Source organism: Hyla sarda, unplaced genomic scaffold, assembly GCF_029499605.1.
Source record: "Hyla sarda isolate aHylSar1 unplaced genomic scaffold, aHylSar1.hap1 scaffold_518, whole genome shotgun sequence".
NCBI classification, from domain to species: Eukaryota; Metazoa; Chordata; class Amphibia; order Anura; family Hylidae; genus Hyla; species Hyla sarda.
This window is the reverse complement of record NW_026610529.1, coordinates 76,555-97,721: the sequence shown is the minus strand read 5'-3', so window position 1 is coordinate 97,721 and position 21,167 is coordinate 76,555. Positions and strand designations below refer to the sequence as shown.

The window sequence follows — 21,167 nt, the reverse complement described above, 5'->3', positions numbered from 1 at the left end:
GAGATGCATGAGAATCTACATCCAGGAGCAGGCCTGTGAGAATCCATCTTCTGCCGGGGGAGGTGCATGAGAATCTACATCCAGGAGCAGGCCTGTGAGAATCCATCTCCTGCCGGGGGAGGTGCATGAAAATCTACATCCAGGAGCAGGCCTGTGAGAATCCATCTCCTGCCGAGGGAGGTGCATGAGAATCTACATCCAGGAGCGGGCCTGTGGGAATCCATCTCCTGCCGGGGGAGGTGCATGAGAATCTACATCCAGGAGCAGGCCTGTGAGAATCCCTCTCCTGCCGGGGGAGGTGCATGAGAATCTACATCCAGGAGCAGGCCTGTGAGAATCCCTCTCCTCCTAATGGAGGTGCATGAGAATCTACATCCAGGAACAGGCCTGTGAGAATTCATCTCCTGCCGGGGGAGGTGCATGAGAATCTACATCCAGGAGCAGGCCTGTGAGAATCCATCTCCTCCTAATGGAGGTGCATGAGAATCTACATCCAGGAGCAGGCCTGTGAGAATCCATCTCCTGCCGGGAGAGGTGCATGAGAATCTACATCCAGGAGCAGGCCTGTGAGAATCCTTCTCCTGCTGGGGAGGTGCATGAGAATCTACATCCAGGAGCAGGCCTGTGAGAATCCCTCTCCTGCCGAGGGAGGTGCATGAGAATCTACATCCAGGAGCAGGCCTGTGAGAATCCATCTCCTGCCGAGGGAGGTGCATGAGAATCTACATCCAGGAGCAGGCCTGTGAGAATCCATCTCCTGCCGGGGGAGGTGCATGAGAATCTACACCCAGGAGTAGGCCTGTGAGAATCCCTCTCCTGCCGGGGGAGGTGCATGAGAATCTACATCCAGGAGCAGGCCTGTGAGAATCCCTCTCCTGCCGAGGGAGGTGCATGAGAATCTACATCCAGGAGCAGGCCTGTGAGAATCCCTCTCCTGCCGAGGGAGGTGCATGAGAATCTACATCCAGGAGCAGGCCTGTGAGAATCCATCTCCTGCCGAGGGAGGTGCATGAGAATCTCCATCCAGGAGCAGGCCTGTGAGAATCCATCTCCTGCCGGGGGAGGTGCATGAGAATCTACATCCAGGAGCAGGCCTGTGAGAATCCCTCTCCTGCCGGGGGAGGTGCATGAGAATCTACATCCAGGAGCAGGCCTGTGAGAATCCATCTCCTGCCGGGGGAGGTGCATGAGAATCTACATCCAGGAGCAGGCCTGTGAGAATCCATCTCCTGCAGAGGGAGGTGCATGAGAATCTACATCCAGGAGCAGGCCTGTGAGAATCCCTCTCCTCCTAATGGAGGTGCATGAGAATCTACATCCAGGAGCAGGCCTGTGAGAATCCATCTCCTGCCGGGGGAGGTGCATGAGAATCTACATCCAGGAGCAGGCCTGTGAGAATCCATCTCCTCCTAATGGAGGTGCATGAGAATCTACATCCAGGAGCAGGCCTGTGAGAATCCATCTCCTGCCGAGGGAGGTGCATGAGAATCTACATCCAGGAGCAGGCCTGTGAGAATCCATCTCCTGCCGGGGGAGGTGCATGAGAATCTACATCCAGGAGCAGGCCTGTGAGAATCCATCTCCTGCCGAGGGAGGTGCATGAGAATCTACATCCAGGAGCAGGCCTGTGAGAATCCCTCTCCTGCCGGGGGAGGTGCATGAGAATCTACATCCAGGAGCAGGCCTGTGAGAATCCCTCTCCTGCCGGGGGAGGTGCATGAGAATCTACATCCAGGAGCAGGCCTGTGAGAATCCATCTCCTGCCGAGGGAGCTGCATGAGAATCTACATCCAGGAGCAGGCCTGTGAGAATCCCTCTCCTGCCGGGGGAGGTGCATGAGAATCTACATCCAGGAGCAGGCCTGTGAGAATCCATCTCCTGCCGAGGGCGGTGCATGAGAATCTACATCCAGGAGCAGGCCTGTGAGAATCCCTCTCCTCCTAATGGAGGTGCATGAGAATCTACACCCAGGAGCAGGCCTGTGAGAATCCATCTCCTGCCGGGGGAGGTGCATGAGAATCTACATCCAGGAGCAGGCCTGTGAGAATCCATCTCCTGCCGGGGGAGGTGCATGAGAATCTACACCCAGGAGCAGGCCTGTGAGAATCCATCTCCTGCCGGGGGAGGTGCATGAGACTCTACATCCAGGAGCAGGCCTGTGAGAATCCATCTCCTGCCGGGGGAGTTGCATGAATATCTATATCCAGGAGCAGGCCTGTGAGAATCCATCTAATGCCGAGGGAGGTGCATGAGAATCTACATCCAGGAGCAGGCCTGTGAGAATCCCTCTCCTGCCGGGGGAGGTGCATGAGAATCTACATCCAGGAGCAGGCCTGTGAGAATCCATCTCCTGCCGGGGGAGGTGCATGAGAATCTACATCCAGGAGCAGGCCTGTGAGAATCCATCTCCTGCCGGGGGAGGTGCATGAGAATCTACATCCAGGAACAGGCCTGTGAGAATCCCTCTCCTGCTGGGGGAGGTGCATGAGAATCTACATCCAGGAGCAGGCCTGTGAGAATCCATCTCCTGCCGGGGGAGGTGCATGAGAATCTACACCCAGGAGCAGGCCTGTGAGAATCCATCTCCTGCCGGGGGAGGTGCATGAGAATCTACATCCAGGAGCAGGCCTGTGAGAATCCCTCTCCTGCCGAGGGAGGTGCATGAGAATCTACATCCAGGAGCAGGCCTGTGAGAATCCCTCTCCTGCCGGGGGAGGTGCATGAGAATCTACATCCAGGAGCAGGCCTGTGAGAATCCATCTCCTGCCGGGGGAGGTGCATGAGAATCTACATCCAGGAGCAGGCCTGTGAGAATCCATCTCCTGCCGAGGGAGGTGCATGAGAATCTACATCCAGGAGCAGGCCTGTGGGAATCCCTCTCCTGCCGGGGGAGGTGCATGAGAATCTACATTCAGGAGCAGGCCTGTGAGAATCCCTCTAATGCCGGGGGAGGTGCACAGCCGCTCACACAGCCCCTGGACGTAGATTTTCTCAGCTGTCAAAGTCTACGTCAAGGAGCGGGGGAGGGAGGTGCAGAACTGCGTCCTGCACAGCTTTGCCTTCCCCATTCCCTCGCTGTATGTTCTGAAATCTCTGGACAGCTGAGGGGAGGAGCTAACACAAAAATGCACAGTGCGCAGTTTTGCACCTCACACCGGAACATTGCTCAGGGATGTGGAATTCCTATCACCCGACGCTCGGGACATGCAGTTCCGGGCGCCGGGCAGGTGAATTTTTCAGGTCCTTAGCCCGGCTTCGGGCAAGCAGGGCTGGACCTGGAAACCACCGATAAGCACGGCAGTGCACCTCACGGCGACGCCCACAGGGGAGTATGGATCGGGCTCCCGACTCGTGACCGCTCCCGTACTCTGCAGCCCCCGGCTGTTCTCTGTAGCCGGGGCCGCCGCTAATAGCCAGTATGCGGTGATCCCGATCGCCGCGGCTGGCTATTAACCCTTTAGATCGCCACTGTCAAAGCTGACAGCGCGTCTAAAGAGACATGTGAATGCTCCCTGGTGGGCTAGATCGCTCCCCCCCGCAGCACGTGGGCTTACCTCTGATTCCCTGCTGTACCGCGGCTGTCCCGCGGCTCTGTCATTGATAGATCCTGGCTGGACTAGGCTCTATCAATGGATCGCAGAGCACACAGATTCAATAGAACTCTATTGACCTGTATGAGGAATCTAATGATTCCTCCTAAAAGTCCCCTAAGGGACTAATAAAGTGTAAAAAAACAAAAAAAACTATGTTTTATTAAAAGTTTAAAAGACACACATTAACCCCTTCCATATTAAAAGTTCAAATCACCCCCTTTTCCAATATAAAAACATATAAACATAATAAAAACAAACATATTTGGTATCACAGCGTGCGTAATTGTACAAACTATTAAAATATAACATTATGGGCAACAAAAAGCCCAGAATAGCAAGACACATTCTAACTAGGCAGAGGGATGCGGGTGGCCTGGCATTGCCTGACTTTATTACATAGCCACCTTGGTCTCTGTGCTGGGGGGGGGGGTGGATTCTGGGATCATTGGAGGTTACATGGGTACACATAGAACATTCGCTGGCCTTGCCATACACCTTGAAAGACCTGTTGCAGTTGCCATTCTGGAACTTACCACCTCCTAAAGACATCTGCCCAACGATGTCGGCTTCTATCAGAGCTTGGACAATATTCCACAGAATGTCTGACACAGGAGTACCCCCCCCCAGGCATCTAGTATATCCATCACCCTTCTCAACGCACTGCTTCCACATCCTGATTTAAGGGCTTGGATAGATAAAGGTTTGGCCTCAGTAGGGGACATTCACTCATCCAATACTCTATTGACTTTTGGAGATATCTGAGCAAAATTCTCACTGCCACCTGCCGATTTCTTTAACCCGTTCAGGACCCATGATGTAACGTTACGTCCCGACACCCTGGGTCTTAAGGACCCATGACTTACAGTTACATTATGGGCAGTTCCGGTCCCCGCCGTGCGCCGGGCAGGGATCGGACCGGGATGCCTGCTGAAATCGTTCAGCAGGCATCCCGTGCAAATGCCCAGGGGGGTCCCGGGACCCCCGCCCCCCCATGTCGGCAATCGCAGAAAATCGCATGTCAATTCAGACATGCGATTTTCTCCTATTCCGGGCTGATCGGGTCTCTGGTGACCCGATCACCCGGAAAATTGTGATGATCTGACCTGTCAGTGACAGCCCAGATCATCTTGCAGGGTAGGAGTGAAGTCGCAATGCTGCGATTTCCTCCCATCCCCTGTCATTGGTCAGAATTGATTCAGACCAATGGCAGAGCAGGACAGTGGGTTGCCATGGCAACCCCCGTTCTGCCCACCCCTGGATGTCGAGGGGATCGTGGGAAGAAGATGGAGGCCAGGTACCTTACCTGAAGATGGCGTGGAGACCGAAGATCCTCCTGGAGACTACGGAGATCCCGACTCAGGTAGGGAAACACGTGGGGGGGAACGACGAAATTGAAAGTAATGTGATCTTTACTGTGGCAACCACTAGGAAGGACAAACTGCAACTCCCAGCATGCCCAGACAGCCAAAGGCTGTCTGGGCATGCTGGGAGTTGTAGTTTTGCAACATCTGGAGGGTCACAGTTTAGGGACCACTGTTACAGTGGTGCCCAAACGGTGGCCCTCCAGATGTTGCCAAACTACAACTCTCAGCATGCCCAGACTGTCCAGGCATTCTGGGAGTTGTAGTTCTGTAACATCTGTCCCTTCAGATTTTGCAATTTTCATGACATTTTTAAAATTGCTGCTCTACTTTGAAGCCCTCTCGTTTTTTCAAAAAGTAAAAATATGTCCATTTTATGATGTCAACACAAAGTAGACATATTGTATTTGTGAATCAATATAAAATGTATTCGTAATATCCATTTTCCTTACAAGCAGAGAGTTTCAAAGTTAGAAAAATGCAAAATTTTCAAAATTTTCATGAAATTTGGTGATTTTTCACCAAAAAAGGATGCAAGTAACGACGAAAATTTACCACCAAAATAAAGTAAAATATGTCACGAAAAAACTATCTCAGAATCAGAATGATAACTAAAAGCATCTTAGAGTTATTAATGCTTAAAGTGACAGTGGTCAGATGTGCAAAAAATGGCCGGGTCCTAAGGTGTAAAATGGCCTGGTCCTTAAGGGGTTAAATATCTCCAAGTCTGACACCTGCTGGGGGGATTACACCCCTCGGGGCTCAAACTAGATGAATTAGCATGCCTCCACATATCCTCCTCACGTAGGGGGCTGAAACCCCTTTATGCTGCCTTGCTTCGGGACGTTGGCTGTGGGAAAACTCATCTGATGCGTAGTTGGGAACGAGACTTGCAATCTGAATATTCAATTGATGAGTGGCAAAAGGCATTTAAAATGTCGCGTTTATACCTCAAATGTACATCACATATTGAATCTGTCAACAAAACCCCATTCCGGTGGTATTACACTCCAGACCGTCTTTCTTTAATGTACCCTTCAGCCTCGGATAGATGTTGGAGGGGTTGCGGGGGTGGGGGATCCTTGCTACATATACTTTGGTTGTGTCCCCTAATACGACATTATTGGGGAAATTGCAAAGAATTGCTAGGAAAAGTTCTCCCTGGGCCAATAGTGTGGACCCTGCGACCGGCCCTTCTTTTCATTGGGATCTCTGATATGCCACCAAATAGTAGAGCCCTCATGTGTACAATATGTGCTGTCGCTAAGAATATTCTGCTCCATAAATGGAAATCGGAGGCAGTTCCAGATTTTGCAGCCCTCCAACTAGAAATGAATCCTATGTGCGTATATGAAAGAATTATCTCCTACGGGAACGGCACTCACCCGGCCTTTCTCAACAAGTGGCGGCTCTGGTTCCAATCCCCCTTCACTGTGAAGGATTAATAGTGAATATTTGTGTTCTTAGTAACATTAGGTTTCTCTCCCCAACACCTTAGACCATTGTTTACCTCTTTTACCGCAGCTATGCACAAGGTTCTTCTTATTTTTTTTTACTAGCAGATGTCCTCTATATTGTATACGCGTAGGATATACGATTATTCACCCATTTTGTTTTTGTATTACTACTGTTCATTACTGTTTATGTACCATCACCCTTACCGGGATCTCCTGGCCTGTTGTATAACTTTGAAAAATGCTTAATAAAAACTATTTCACAAAAAATATATAACATTATGTATCCCCCTATGGTAAATCACAAATAAAAAAAACACAGAATTACAATTTTTATAATTTCCCAGAAAAAAAGTTAAAAGCGATTAAAAAGTCAAATCAATACCAAAATGATACCGATACAAAAAACTAGATTATGGCGCAAAAAATGAGCCCTCATACAGCCCCATATGCGGGGGGGAAAAAAAAGCTACAGGGGTCAGAAAATGGCAATAAAAAAATAATTCTAAAACTTCAGAATATTTTTTTAATTAGTAAAACATGACGGAAACTATACAAATCTGGCATTGCTGTAATCAGCACGACCTAAAGTATACATGTTAGCTCAACCACAAGGTAAATGGCATAAAAAAGAAAATCATCACATTTGCTAAATTATCTTTTACTATTTCAATTTCACTTCACCAATATTTTTTTGTTTTCGGTTCGGAGAATATGTTATGGAACAATTAAAAGGTTCATTATAGTAGGAAGTTATGGCTATTATAGGGCGAGGAGGAAAAAACGAGAGTGTAAAAGCGAAAATTGGCCCGGACAAGTGGATCGTCATGAGGGACAAGTAGATTTTGCTCCGTTTTAGTCCCGTGGACAAGTACAGTCGTCCCTCAACATACGATGGTAATTTGTTCCAAACGAGCCATGGTTTGTCGAATCCATCGTATGTTGAGGGATCCGTGCAATGTAAAGTATAGGAAGCTTTACTCACCTGTCCCCGTCGCTCGCGATGGTGTCTCCGCCGCTCCCGATGTTGACCCCGGCCTCCGCTGGGCTCTCCGCTGTCTTCTCCGGTCCTCCACTGTCTTCTCCGGTCCTCCACTGTCTTCTCCGGTCCTCTGCTGTCTTCTCCGGTCCTCTGCTGTCTTCTCTGGTCCTCTGCTGTCTTCCGCAAGGCCTTACTGGGCCTGCGTAGCGACGTCATTACGCCGCTGCGTACGCCATTCCTATTGGATGACGTGCGCAGCAGCGTATTGACGTCATCGGAGAGGGCCGAGAAGACACCGGAAGACCAGCGCTGGACCCGGAGGGCACCCCGGAGCATCGTGGAGGGGTAAGTAATACTTACCGCTCCACACGGGGAACATTAAGCTGCTATCCGGCAGCAGCTTAAGCATTTGGCGCTGCCGGATAGCACTTAATGCGATGGCCCGACATAAAAAAAGCATTGTATGTCGACATCGACATGCAATGGCCTCTGAGAGGCCATCGTATGTCAATTTGATCATATGTCGGGGCCATCGTAGGTCGGGGGGGGGGGGGGGTCACTGTAGTTTTTTAAGAAATTTCCACATCCCTGATGTCAACATATGAGGTATTTCCATACTCGAGAGAAATTGGGCTACAAATTTTGGGGTCTTTTTCTCCTTATACGACTTTTAAAAATGAAAAAATACAAGAACATGTTAGTGTAAAAAATGCAGATTTAGATTTTGCTGCTATTCCTATGCAACACCTAAAGGGTTAACAAACTTTCTGAATGTCATATTGAATACTTTGAGGGGTGCAGATTCTATAATGGGGTAATGTATGGGGTATTTCTCACAGAAAGGCCCCTTAACCCCTCAAGGACCAGGCACATTTTATTTTAGCATTTTCCTTTTTTCCTCCTTCTAATAATCATAACTCTTTTATATTTCCATCCACAGACCCATATGAGGACTTGTTTTGCATCACCAATTTTACTTTGTATTGACATCACTCATTTTACCATAAAATGTACGGCGCAACCCAAAAAATATTATTTATGTGTGAAAATTGAAAAGAAAACCGCACTTTAGCAAATTTTGGAAGGTTTTGTTTTCACGCTGTTCACTTTACGGTAAGAATTACGTTTTCTTTATTCTGTGGGTCAATACGATTAAAAAGATCCCCATGTTATATACTGTTCTATAATTGTACCGCTTTATAAAAATCTCAAACTATTTTAACAAAATTAGTATGTTTGAAATTGCCCTAATTTGACCACCTATAACTTTCTTATTTTTCCGTATACGGAGCGGTATGAGGGGCTCATTTTTTGCGCCGTGATCTGTAGTTTTCATTGGAACTTTTGCTTCGTTTTTACTTTTTATAAATTTTTGGGGGGAATAAAATGTGAAAAAAAAGCAGCAATTTTGTAATTTTTAGTTTTTTTACGTTTACGCCGTTCACCGTACAGGATAATTAACAATATATTTTGATAGTTCAATTAACTTTTTTTTTTAATACACTTTACTAGTCTCTATTGGGAACTATTTATAGCAATCATTTCATTGCTAACGATGTTCAGTGCTATACATAGGGCATAGCACTGATCAGTGTTATCGGTCATCTTCTGCTCTGGTCTGTAGAAGACCCCGGGAGAAGGACGGAGCCAGGTGAGGGGACCTCCGGCTGCCATGTTGGATGATCGGATCCCCGCGGCAGCGCTGCATGCGATCTGATCATCCATTTAAAGTACCGCACTGCCGCAGATGCCGTGATCTGTATTGATCACGGCATCTGAGGGGTTAATGGCGGACATACAAGCGATCGCGGATGTCTGCCATTACCGGTGGGTCCCTGGCTGCTGACAGCAGCCGGGACCTGCCGCGCATGACACGAGCACCGGTCCAGTGCTCGCGGTCATGGTGGAGCATAAATGTACATTATGGAGCGTTAAGTAGCACGGCACCATGATATACATTTATGTCCATTGTCATTAAGGGGTTAAATCCACTTCAAACAACTGGAAAATTTTGAAAATTGCTGCCATACTTTGAAGCCCTCTAATGTCTTCAAAAAGTAAAATCATGTCAACTTTATGATGGAAACATAAAAGTAGACATATTGTATTTGTGAATCAATATATCATTTATTTGGAATATCCATTTTCCTTACAAGCAGAGAGTCTCAAAGTTAGAAAAATGCAAAATTTTCAATATTTTCATGAAATTTCGTGATTTTTCCCCAAGAAAGGATGCAAGTAACAACAAAAATGTACCTCTATGTTAAAGTAGAATATGTCAGGAAAAAAACAATCTCGGAATCAGAATAAAAGGTAAAAGCATCAGAGTTATTAACCCCTTAAGGAGTGAGCGATTTCACGTTTTTGCATTTTCGTTTTTTCCTCCTTGCCTTTAAAAAATCATAACCCTTTCAATTTTACACCTAAAAATCTGTATTATGGCTTATTTTTTGCGCCACCAATTCTACTTTGCAGTGATATTAGTCATTTTACTGAAAAATCCACAGCAAAATGGAAAAAAAATTCATTGTGCAACAAACATGAAGAAAAAAATGCCATTTTGTAAATTTTGGGGGCTTCCGTTTCTACGCAGTACATTTTTTTAAAAGTGACATCTTATCTTTATTCTGTAGGTACATATGGTTAAAATGATCCCCTACTTATATAGGTTTGATTGTGCATTACTTCAGAAAAAAATCATAAATACATGCAGGAAAATGTATGCGTTTAAAATTGTCATTTTCTGACCCCTATAACTTTTTAATTTTTTGCGCCGTTATCTGAAGTTTTTTAGCGGTACCATTTTTGTTCTGATCAGACTTTTTGATCACTTTTTATTCACTTTTTTGTGGTATAAAAAGTGATCAAAAATGCGCTATTTTGGACCTTGGAATTTTTTTGCGCGTACGCCATTGAACATGCAGTTTAAAAAGTGGTATATTTTTATAATTCGGACATTTCCGCACGCGGTGATACCACATATGTTTATTTTTATTTACACTGTTTTATTTTGTTACTAGGAAATGCTGGGTGATTTAAACTATTAATTCAGAAGGGAATAACTGAAAGGGTTAACTTTTTGTTTACACTTTTTTTGCAAGCTGATAGGTGCCATAGAGACCTATGAGCTTGCAATGGCTGATTTCATTCACAGACTGCTGCCTTGCCGTTGCATGGCAACAATCAGTGAAATCGGTGATTGATTGCTCCAGCCTGTAACTCAGGCTGGGAGTAATCAATCGGAGCCCGGACGCCGCCGGAGAAGGTAAGAGACCTTCTTCTCTCCGGGTAGCTGATCGGGGCCTCGCGATTTTATCGCGATGACCCCGATCAGCCCGACTGAGCAGCCGGGAAGCATTTAGTTTCACTTTCGAGCTGTGCCGCATCGGAAGGGTTAATAGCGCGTGGCCGAACGATCGCGGCTGTGAATAGGTGCCGGGACCATCCCGCTATGATGTGGGGTCCCGCCGGGACCCCGCGTTATAGACAGGGACCGCACTTAGGACGTTTATAAACGTCAATTTGCGGGAAGGGGTTAATAAAGTGACAGTGGTCAGAAATGCAACAAAGGGCTGAGTCCCTAAGGGGTTACATTATATATAATTATTTTATTTATTTATAAAATTTAACCCTTTAAGGACTGAGCCCTTTTTTGCACATCTGACCACTGTCACCCAATAACTCTGATGCTTTTACCGATTATTCTGATTCTGAGAATGTTTTTTCGTGACATATTCTACTTTATGTTAGTGGTAAATTTTCTTCGTTACTTGCATCATTTCTTTGTGAAAAATCACGAAATTTCATGAAAACTTTGCATTTTTCTAACTTTGAAACTCTCTGCTTGTAAGGAAAATGGATTTTCCAAATAAATGATATATTGATTCACAAATACTCTGGCCGACATTTATCAATGAGTTTACACCTTTTTTTCTCCGTACAAAAGGCGCTATTTTGGCGCACTGTATGTTATTTTGCGCCTTTTGGTGGTAGAATATTTTAGTCATTCCAGATGTTTTGGAGTAGCAGTACATGCTTTTCAATTCAGCGTATGCCGTGGACTGAAATTTATGAACTTTCTGTATAAAAAGTTTTTGTAAAAAGGCGCAAAAAAGGCGGCAAGCCACTGAAAAGTGTCTAAAACGACACCATCCCAGACCTGGCGTAGCTTTTTGGTGTATGTGAAGAGAGAAATACAGGCATGCTGAGAGTTGTAGTTTTGCAACATCAGGAGGGCTACCGTTTGGGCACCACTGTATAGTGGTGTCCAAACTGTGACCTCTAGATGTTGCAAAACTCGACTAGACCACTAGAAGGCAGCAGTAAATATCGCTTTCCTGCCACCTTCCTTGATGCTCCACGCCGTCGCCTCCCTACCTCCACCGCTGATCTCCAATGATGCCACCGATGATCGCCGGTCCCCACCGCATGAAAGTCCCCAGGTACCGGCCGCCATCTTCTCCCCCCGCTCTGCCCGACATCCAGGGGTGGGCAGAGCGGGGGATTTCCATGGTAACCCCCTGTCTTCAACTGCCACTGGTCAGTAGTCATTGCTGACTAATGGCAGGAGATAGGAGGGGGTGGCACCACTGCAACCGCGCTCCTATCCCTTAGGATGATCGGGGCTGTCACTGACAGCTCCGATCATCCCTATTTTCCGGGCGATCGGGTCATCAGAGACCTGATCAGCGGCAAATGGACAATCTGAATTGATCTGCCATTTGCCATGATCACTGACATGGGGGGGTGGTCTCAGGACCCCCCTGGGCAATATGCCGGGATGCCTGCTGAACGATATCAGCAGGCATCCCAGTCCGGTCCCCGCCCGGCGAGCGTCGGGGACCGGAATTCCCACGAGCGTATCTATACGCCCTCAGTCCTTAAGGACTTTAAAACGGGGGTGTATGGATACGCACTCAGTCCTTAAGAGGTTAATAGTCTGTGATGAAAATGGCTTCTTGCCTTTGTGAGTTCTTTGATGCCTAACAAGATCTGATTTCTTAGCAAAACATTTCCCACATTCTGGACATGAAAATGGCTTCTCCCCTGTGTGAGTTCTGTGATGTTCAACAAGATGTGATTTCTTATTAAAACATTTTCCACATTCTGAACATGAAAAGGGCTTCTTCCTTGTGTGAGTTCTTTGATGTACTATAAGATGTGATTTCTTAGTAAAACATTTTTCACATTCTGTACATGAAAATGGCTTCCATCCTGTGTGAGTTCTTTGATGCCTAAAAAGATGTGATTGCTGAGTAAAACATTTCCCACATTCTGAACATAAAAATGGCTTCTCTCCTGTGTGAGTTCTGTGATGTTCAACAAGATGTGATTTCTTATTAAAACATTTTCCACATTCTGAACATGAAAATGGCTTCTTTATTGTGTGAGTTCTGTGATGTATTACAAGATCTGATTTCTTAGTAAAACCTTTTCCACATTCTGTACATAAAAATGGCTTCTTGCCTTTGTGAGTTCTTTGATGCCTAACAAGATGTGATTTCGTAATAAAACATTTCCCACATTCTGGACATGAAAATGGCTTCTCCCCTGTGTGAGTTCTGTGATGTACTACAAGATCTGATTTCTTAGTAAAACATTTTCCACATTCTGAACATGAAAATGGCTTCTCTTCTGTGTGATATCTCTGATGTGTAACAATACCTGATTTCTGAGTAAAACATTTCCCACATTCTGAGCATGAATATGGTTTCTTTCCTGTATGAGCTCGTTGATGTCCATCATTCTTTCTGTGACCTTTATTTTGCTGAACATCCTGTGATGACTGAGAAGACAGGACCTGTATATAAGGATGAGATGACAGATCTTGGCTGTGAAGGGCTGAGGGTGTATCTGGGATAATGGAATCTTCTTCATATGTATCTTGTGTGATATCATCATCTGCTTTATAATCTGAAGATAGAAGATTCTCCTCTGATCTCCTGCTACAAGAATCTGCAGAGAATAACACAGATTTTATTATCAGTATTAACCTCTTAACGACCCAGGACCTTTAAACTATTGCATTTGTCATTCTTCCTCCTCTCCTTAGAGCCATAACTCTTATTTTCCCGTATACAGAGCCGCTTGAGAACTTGTTTTTTTGGAGGGACAAATCTTACTTTGTAATAACACTTTTTTATTGTACCCTAAAATGTACGACAGAACCAAAATATTACTATTTGTGAGGAAAATGGAAAACAAACACTTTTGCTATTTTTGTGTGGTTTTGTCTTAGAAATGACATCTTCTCTTTATTCTGTGGTAAATATGATAAGTTTTACTATTATACTTTTTACAAAATGAGTTATTCATAAAATTGCCGTATTCCGACCCCTATAACTCTTATTTTTCCGTATACGGGGATGGATGAGGAGGATTTTTTTGCGCTGTGATTTGTAGTTTTTATCAGGACCATTACCCATCATATATCTGACTTTTTGATAACTTTTTTCAGATACCGTATATACTCGAGTATAAGCCGAGTTTTTCAGGGATTTTTCGTGCTGAAAACGCCCCCCTCGGCTTATACTCGAGTGAACAAAAAAAACTTTCTGGCTTTAGCTGTGAGGGGATGGTGCGGCCCGTCCATCTCTGCCTGTCAATACCTTCTCAGTGGTCTTCAACCTGCGGACCTCCAGATGTTGCAAAACTACAACTCCCAGCATGCTGGGAGTTGTAGTTTTGTAACATCTGGAGGTCCGCAGGTCGAAGACCACTGAGGCCTTCATCATCATCCAGACCCCCCTTTAGTTTTCTACTCACCTCCCCTCGGTGGAAAAGAAGGGTGAGCTGGTCCGGGCCATTATCTGTGCTGCAGGGACCGTCTGGTGGGGAGGGTTAGTCGTTCCGGGCTGTCCATCTTCACCGGGAGGCCCTCGGGGGGGGGATGACGGGGGGGGGGGGGGGGGGGATGATGACGGGGGCGATGATGACGGGGGCGATGATGACGGGGGCGATGATGACACGGGTGATGATGACACGGGTGATGATGACAAGGGGTGATAATGACGGGGGGTGATAATGATGGGGTGTTAATTACGGGGGGATGATGTATTGGATGATGACAGGGGGGGGGGATGATGACATGGGGGGGGATGATGTATTGGATGATGACAGGGGGGGATGATGACATGGGGGGGGATGATGTATTTCCCACCCTAAGCTTATTTATTGTCGAGTCAATAACTTTTCCTGGGTTTTTGGGGTGAAATTAGGGGCCTCGGCTTATATTCAGGACGGCTTATACATATGATGGACCCAAAAATCCGCATTTTTGGTGTTTGGTAATGTTTTACATTTATGATGTTCATCATGCGGAATCATAAACATTATGGGGGAGATTTATTAAAACCTGTGCAGAGGAAAAGTTCCCCAGTTGCCCATAGCAACCAATCAGATCGCTGCTTTCATTTTGCAGAGGTTAAAAATGAAAGAAGCCATCTGATTGGTTGCCATGGGCAACTGGGTAACTTTTCCTCTGGACAGGTTTTAAAAAAAATCGCCCCCTATATTTGAATACATAAAAATAAAGGATTCACTTAACCCCTTAAGGACCGGGGGTTTTTCCGTTTTTGCATTTTCGTTTTTTGCTCCTTGCCTTTAAAAAATCATAACTCTTTCAATTTTGCACCTAAAAATCCATATGATGGCTTATCTTTTGCGCCACCAATTCTACTTTGTAATGACGTCAGTCATTTTGCCCAAAAATCTACGGTGAAACGGGAAAAAAAATCATTGTGCGACAAAATTGAAAAAAAAATGCTGTTTTGTAACTTTTGGGGGCTTCCGTTTCTACGTAGTACATTTTTTGGTAAAAATGACACCTTATCTTTATTCTGTAGGTCCATACGATTAAAATGATCCCCTACTTATATAGGTGATTTTGTCGGACTTCTGGAAAAAATCATAACTACATGCAGGAAAATTAATACGTTTAAAATTGTCATCTTCTGACCCCTATAACTTTTTTTTTTTTTCCGTGTATGGGGCGGTATGAGGGCTCATTTTTTGCGCCGTGATCTGAAGTTTTTAACAGTACCATTTTTGCATTGATAGGACTTATTGATCGCTTTTTATTCATTTTTAAATGATCTAAAAAGTGACCAAAAATGCACTATTTTGGACTTTGGAATTTTTTTGCGAGCACGCCATTGACCGAGCGGTTAAATTAATGATATATTTTTATAATTCGGACATTTCCGCACACGGTGATACCATATATGTTTATTTTTATTTTTATTTACACTGTGGTTTTTTTTTATTGGAAAAGGGGGGTGATTCAAACTTTTAATAGGGGAGGTGTTAAATGATCTTTATTCACTTTTTTTTTGCAGTGTTATAGGTCCCATAGGGACCTATAACACTGCACACACTGATCATTATTATCCCATAGGGACCTATAACACTGCACACACTGATCATTGTTATCCCATAGGGACCTATAACACTGTACACACTGATCTTCTATGTTGATCACTGGTTTCTCATAAGAAACCAGTGATCAACGATTCTGCCGGATGACTGCTCATGCCTGGATCTCAGGCACTGAGCAGTCATTCGGCGATCGGACAGCGAGGAGGCAGGAAGGGGCCCTCCCGCTGTCCTGTCAGCTGTTCGGGATGCCGCGATTAGCCGCGGCTATCCCGAACAGCCCGACTGAGCTAGCCGGGAACTTTCACTTTTAGCCGCGCGGCTCAGCTCTGAGCGCGCGGCTGAAGGGTTAATAGCGCGCTGCGCCGCGATCGCCGCTGCGCGCTATTAGAGGCGGGTCCCGGCTTCACTATGATGCCGGGCCCGCCGTGATATGACGTGGGGTTACTGTGTAACCCCGCGTTATATCAGAAGAGCAGGACCAAGGACGTACCGGTACGTCCTTGGTCCTTAAGGGGTTAAACAACACAATGTAACTCCAAGTCACTGACACTTCTGTGAAATCCCACTGTCCACTCAGGAAGAACACTGACAATCAATTTCACATGGAACAGACAACAGGTGGAAAATTTAGGCAATTAGCAAGACACCCTCAATGAAGGAGTGGTTCTGCAGGTGGTGACCACAGACCACTTCTCCTTTCCTATGCTTTCTGGCTGATGTTTTGGTCACTTATAACTGTTTTGGCCACTTATGTAAAAAGCGCATAAAGCTTCTTCACTCAGGTACCATAATCCCTATAATATAAATCCCTCCTCCCCCAAACAAAAAATAGAAAAGAGCATAGTCTCTCAACGTCCTTGAAAAGTGCACTAAGGCATCTTAGGAGAAATTGACATCGATCACCACGCAGTCATCATCTGGTAAGAAATAGGTGTTGTCGATGGGGAGACAGAGTTACCAAATGCCTCCCCCGGCCCCAAACCATGTAGACAAGCATAAAGTGCAGCTCCTCGCTATGGGAGCCTCACTCGGACCCTGCTGGTGCTCCTCTGACTCCCAGGGCATCCAAACCGAGAGCCATAGTGCTCAAAATAAATGGTCAGCCTGTATTCAGTATTATGTATCTGGAAATCTTAGCGCCCCTAGAGAACCTCTCAGAGATTCCACATTGTACCATGTGGTTGTATCTAAATGGTCGTACAATCTCAACGATCCCCCGAGATTCAAAGTGAGCAACAAGAAAGGATTTCCATTTTTAGAAAAAACATTTAGTGCCAGTTTCTGAATGTCTCTCGGCATCTAAGTGATCTACGTCTAGAAACGATTTCAATTGGGCAATCAGCATAGGCAAATTTGGAGTGGTAGTATCTAACCATTTAGACAACGCATGGCAACTAAATGGACTATATGGACAAACCAAAGAAACCTCTCCTCCCCTTCCCCTCCTCCCTCCGGTGGGCGCAATTGGTGAAATAGGAGCGATTGCGGTGTAAAAGGGACCCGCACCTTCCAATGATCCCATATGTACGATTGTATGAGACTCCAGTATATCGCTGAGTGTGAGCACTCCCAGATGCCATGATACATGTTTGTAAGTGGGGTACTTCATTTAGGGCAATGAGTGATCCTATCTGGGAAGTTATGGGAGGGCAAGATGTTGAAGCCAGATGGGAGGGCAAGATGTTGAAGCCAGATGGGAGGGCAAGATGTTGAAGCCATATAGGGCAGCGTGAGCGACCTTGAAGTATAACTCAAAATTAATGATCACAAGGATCAATGACCCTAGTGAGGGGTGGACTAAACATATGTTTATTTATTAACCTCAACTCAGCCCAAAAGGACTGAGCAAAAAGTCCACTTTTTATCCCTCACTTTGATAAAACTTAACTTTTATTTTTAAATAGTTAAACAATAATGTGAATAAACAGAGCTATAGGTGATTTTAAAAAACCCAGCATTTTAAGCACCACATGTATTGATGTAACTTGTTGTCCCTAGGGACCAACTGGAATTATAGGATCTACTCAGCACATCTGCAGAATGTGCTGATTAAGGGTGCTATGCTGATATTTAAAATACTCTCACACTGTCCCTCCTAACATGTTTCGCCAGCAAAGTGACGTCTTCAGAGGTTAGGGAACAATGGTTCCCTAACCTCTGAAGACGTCACTTTGGTAGCGAAACATGTTAAAATGCTGTTTTTTTTTAAATCATCTATAGCTCTGTTTATTCACGACCTTGAAGTAGGTCTCCCTCCACCTCTCATAGATAAAAAATTTTCGTACAGATGCCCACCCGCTCAACACTACATCAGTAATGCTTGTGTCCCCTGTCCATCTTTCCCACGTCCGAAATACATGTTTAGGATCAAGTTTTAGGAAGCGTTTACAGAAGGCTGCTTACAGGTCAGAGATCGACCTTCTCTGGGGTTCATTGCCTATAATGTCATCTAAAATGTTGTTTGGGGCTTCCTTCGAGAGATTCCGATATCTAGAAGAACAAAAGACGTTACCTGATTGGCATAAAGAGTGTGGGACAGGGGAGGTCAAACACACGGAGCATTTCTCCAGGGTTGAGCCATCTATGGTCATCACTATGAATCAGTTACCCCACCGTCCGAGCCCCTCTAGAAAGCCACAATTTCAACCACAGAGAAGATTTACCCTGCAGGAATTCTGGGTGGTCAAGCAAGGGCATCCTTTTGGATACCAGAAACGGAAGGCCAAAAACTTTTCGCACTTACTTCCAGGTCACTATGGTATCTCGCAGTAGCACTGAGCCCCTGATCCCTACCGGAAGTATAGCTTATGAAGTGTGAAGCAGTGTCGGTAGAGACCATGGGGCGGCCAGTGCTGTTTCCACCGCTAGATTGGAGAAGTAGTCAGAGGAGTGCAGCCATTCAAGTGCTTGGCGAAACAAACAAGCCAAATTATAGCCCCTGATGTTTGGGAAATGAACACCCCCCCTCAACCTTGCTAAGCATGAGCTTCTGTAAAGCTATGCGCGGGCACTTGCCCTGCCATAGGAAGGATTAAAAGGCTGCGTTGAGGTGTCAAATGTCATCATGCCGAAGTAGAAGTGGGAGAGTTTGCAAGGGGTACATCAAGCGGGGGAAACTAATCATTTTAACGAGATGGCATCTACCCAGGAAAGATAAGGGCAAGGTCTCCCAGCGCTTCAACTCCACAAAAATACGCTGAAAGAGGGGTGTGTAGTTGAGTGAATAGAGCATGTCAGGAGTCTTCCCTATGCGAATGCTTAGATACGTTATGGAAGAAGAGGCCACTTTAGCACCCAAGGCATTCGCATCAAGAAGCCACCTGGGAGGAGTCGCACCCAAAGGCAGTAGCATACTCTTGGCGGCATTGACCCTGTAGCCCGTGAAGCTTCCGGTATAAGATAGAAAGTTCAGAATTTTAGGGACAGCCTCATTGGGGTGGTTGGGTAAAGTAATACATCATCGGCACACATGGACAATTTGATCTCCTGGGTGCCCACGGCTATACCCCTGTAGATATCAGAGGAGATCAAATAGCGGGCCAGAGGTTCAATCGCCAGATCAAACAATAAAGGAGATAAGGGACAACCCTGACATGTTCCTTTCGCTAACTGGAGGGGAGTGGATAAGATGCCTGGGGTATGTACCCTAGCCCTGAGACCATCACATAGGCCATCTATAAAGGAGCTAAATCGACCTACAATCCCAAACTTTGTCAGGACCAGCCGCAGCCAGTCAAACCGAACATTGTCAAAAGCTTTTTCAGCATCCAAAGCAAACAATGCGGGTTGGGTTGCTGTCTGGGACTGGCCCCAAACACTATCCAGTACTGCCGGTACCCTCCTAATGTTCATGACCGCTGAACGGGTTTTCACGAACCCCACTTGATGGTCAACAATAAGGGAAGGTAAAAATCTAGGCAGGCGATCTGCCAGGATCTTAGATAATAACTTCCCATCCTGGTTGATCAGAGCGATAAGAACCAGGTTCTAAAGGGTCCTTGTCAGGATTGGGGAGTACCTTAATATATGCTAGTTATGCAGCCGGAGAGTGTACGCCTGTGCCATTTTGTTAAAATATGCCATAAGGGGGAAACAACCTGATCAATCAGGGGTTTGCAAAACTTGCCAGGATAGCCGTCTGGCCCTGGCGCTTTCCCATTTGCCAAAGCGCGTATACTAGTGACTACTTCTTCCATTGGAACATCGCGTTGAGCTCCTGCTGCTGCTCATCAGATAAAGATGGTAGGGTGAGCCCCTCCAGAAACCGCGCCCCTTCCTCAGAGCGGGGGGAGAAGAATAGAGAGCAGCATAGTAGGAGTCCAAGACGCCATTAACTGAGTGCGGCTCATGCATTACTTGCTCCAATGAGTCACACAACGTCAGTACATGCGCAGGCACGCGTGACTCCTTCACTATACGCGCTAGCAAACGTCCCGCCTTATTGCCCTGCCAAAACATAACTACTTCAAAGTGAGACCTATGGATTCTCTCTTTCTTATCCAACCAGAGTTCATACAAGGATTTTGCTGCCTGCCACTTGAGTTTATGATCTACGGTGGGGGACTCTAAAAAGCAGGAGTAAGCTTCCGCTAAGGCTGCGCTTGCCATTGCATGACCCTCCAGAGTATTCCTTTTGACAGAATTACTATAACACATAATTTTATCCCCAAGTACCACCTTAGCAGTTTCCCAGTACAGAGAGGGATTGTCAGATGCATTGTCCGTTTGAAAATCCAGCTACCACCCCCTGAGAAGAGAAAAGATTAATCTTTCGTTAAATAAGACAAAAACCGCCACAAGATGTCAGAACCCTTTGTGCATGATGGCAGGAGCTCCAAGACCACCAGTGCATGATCCGAAATGACCAGGTTCCGTATGTCCACCTCTCCCAAGCGAGAGCACACAAGGGGACTGACTAGGAAATGGTCAATGCATGAACCCTGTACGTGAGAAGTGCGTGTACTCACGACCGTCCGGGTGTAAATGCCGCTAAGAGTCTATCAACCCCGTCTGTGTCAGGAAAGGTGGGAGGACCCTGTCACTCTGATGTGGGATGGTAGATATGTGAGCTGAGCGTCTATTCACTGTATTTAAGTCCCCTCCCAGGATGGTGTGCGCTCCATTAGAGCTATTGACTGTATCTGCTAAAGATGCAAAGAAGGAAGAATTATCACCACTAGGAGAATAAACATTATAAACGTGATATGTGGTACCATTATGGACTAGATGAAAATGAGAAAAACACCCCTCGTCATCCCTTTCGTGTGAGAGAATGTGGTACAAGAAAGACTTGTGAAGCAACGTTACAACTCCTGATTTGCCGTCCGCCGCTGCGCTGCCAAACACCTTGCCCACCCACAACTTCTGGAAATCCTGCTCCGTTAGATGTGTTTCCTGGAGA

General features: G+C 45.9%; 1 pseudogene; it reads right to left on the bottom strand.

The window, feature by feature from the left end:
* Positions 1 to 21,167, bottom strand: part of LOC130338368 (oocyte zinc finger protein XlCOF7.1-like) — a 43,482-nt pseudogene that overhangs the window by 14,598 nt on the left and 7,717 nt on the right.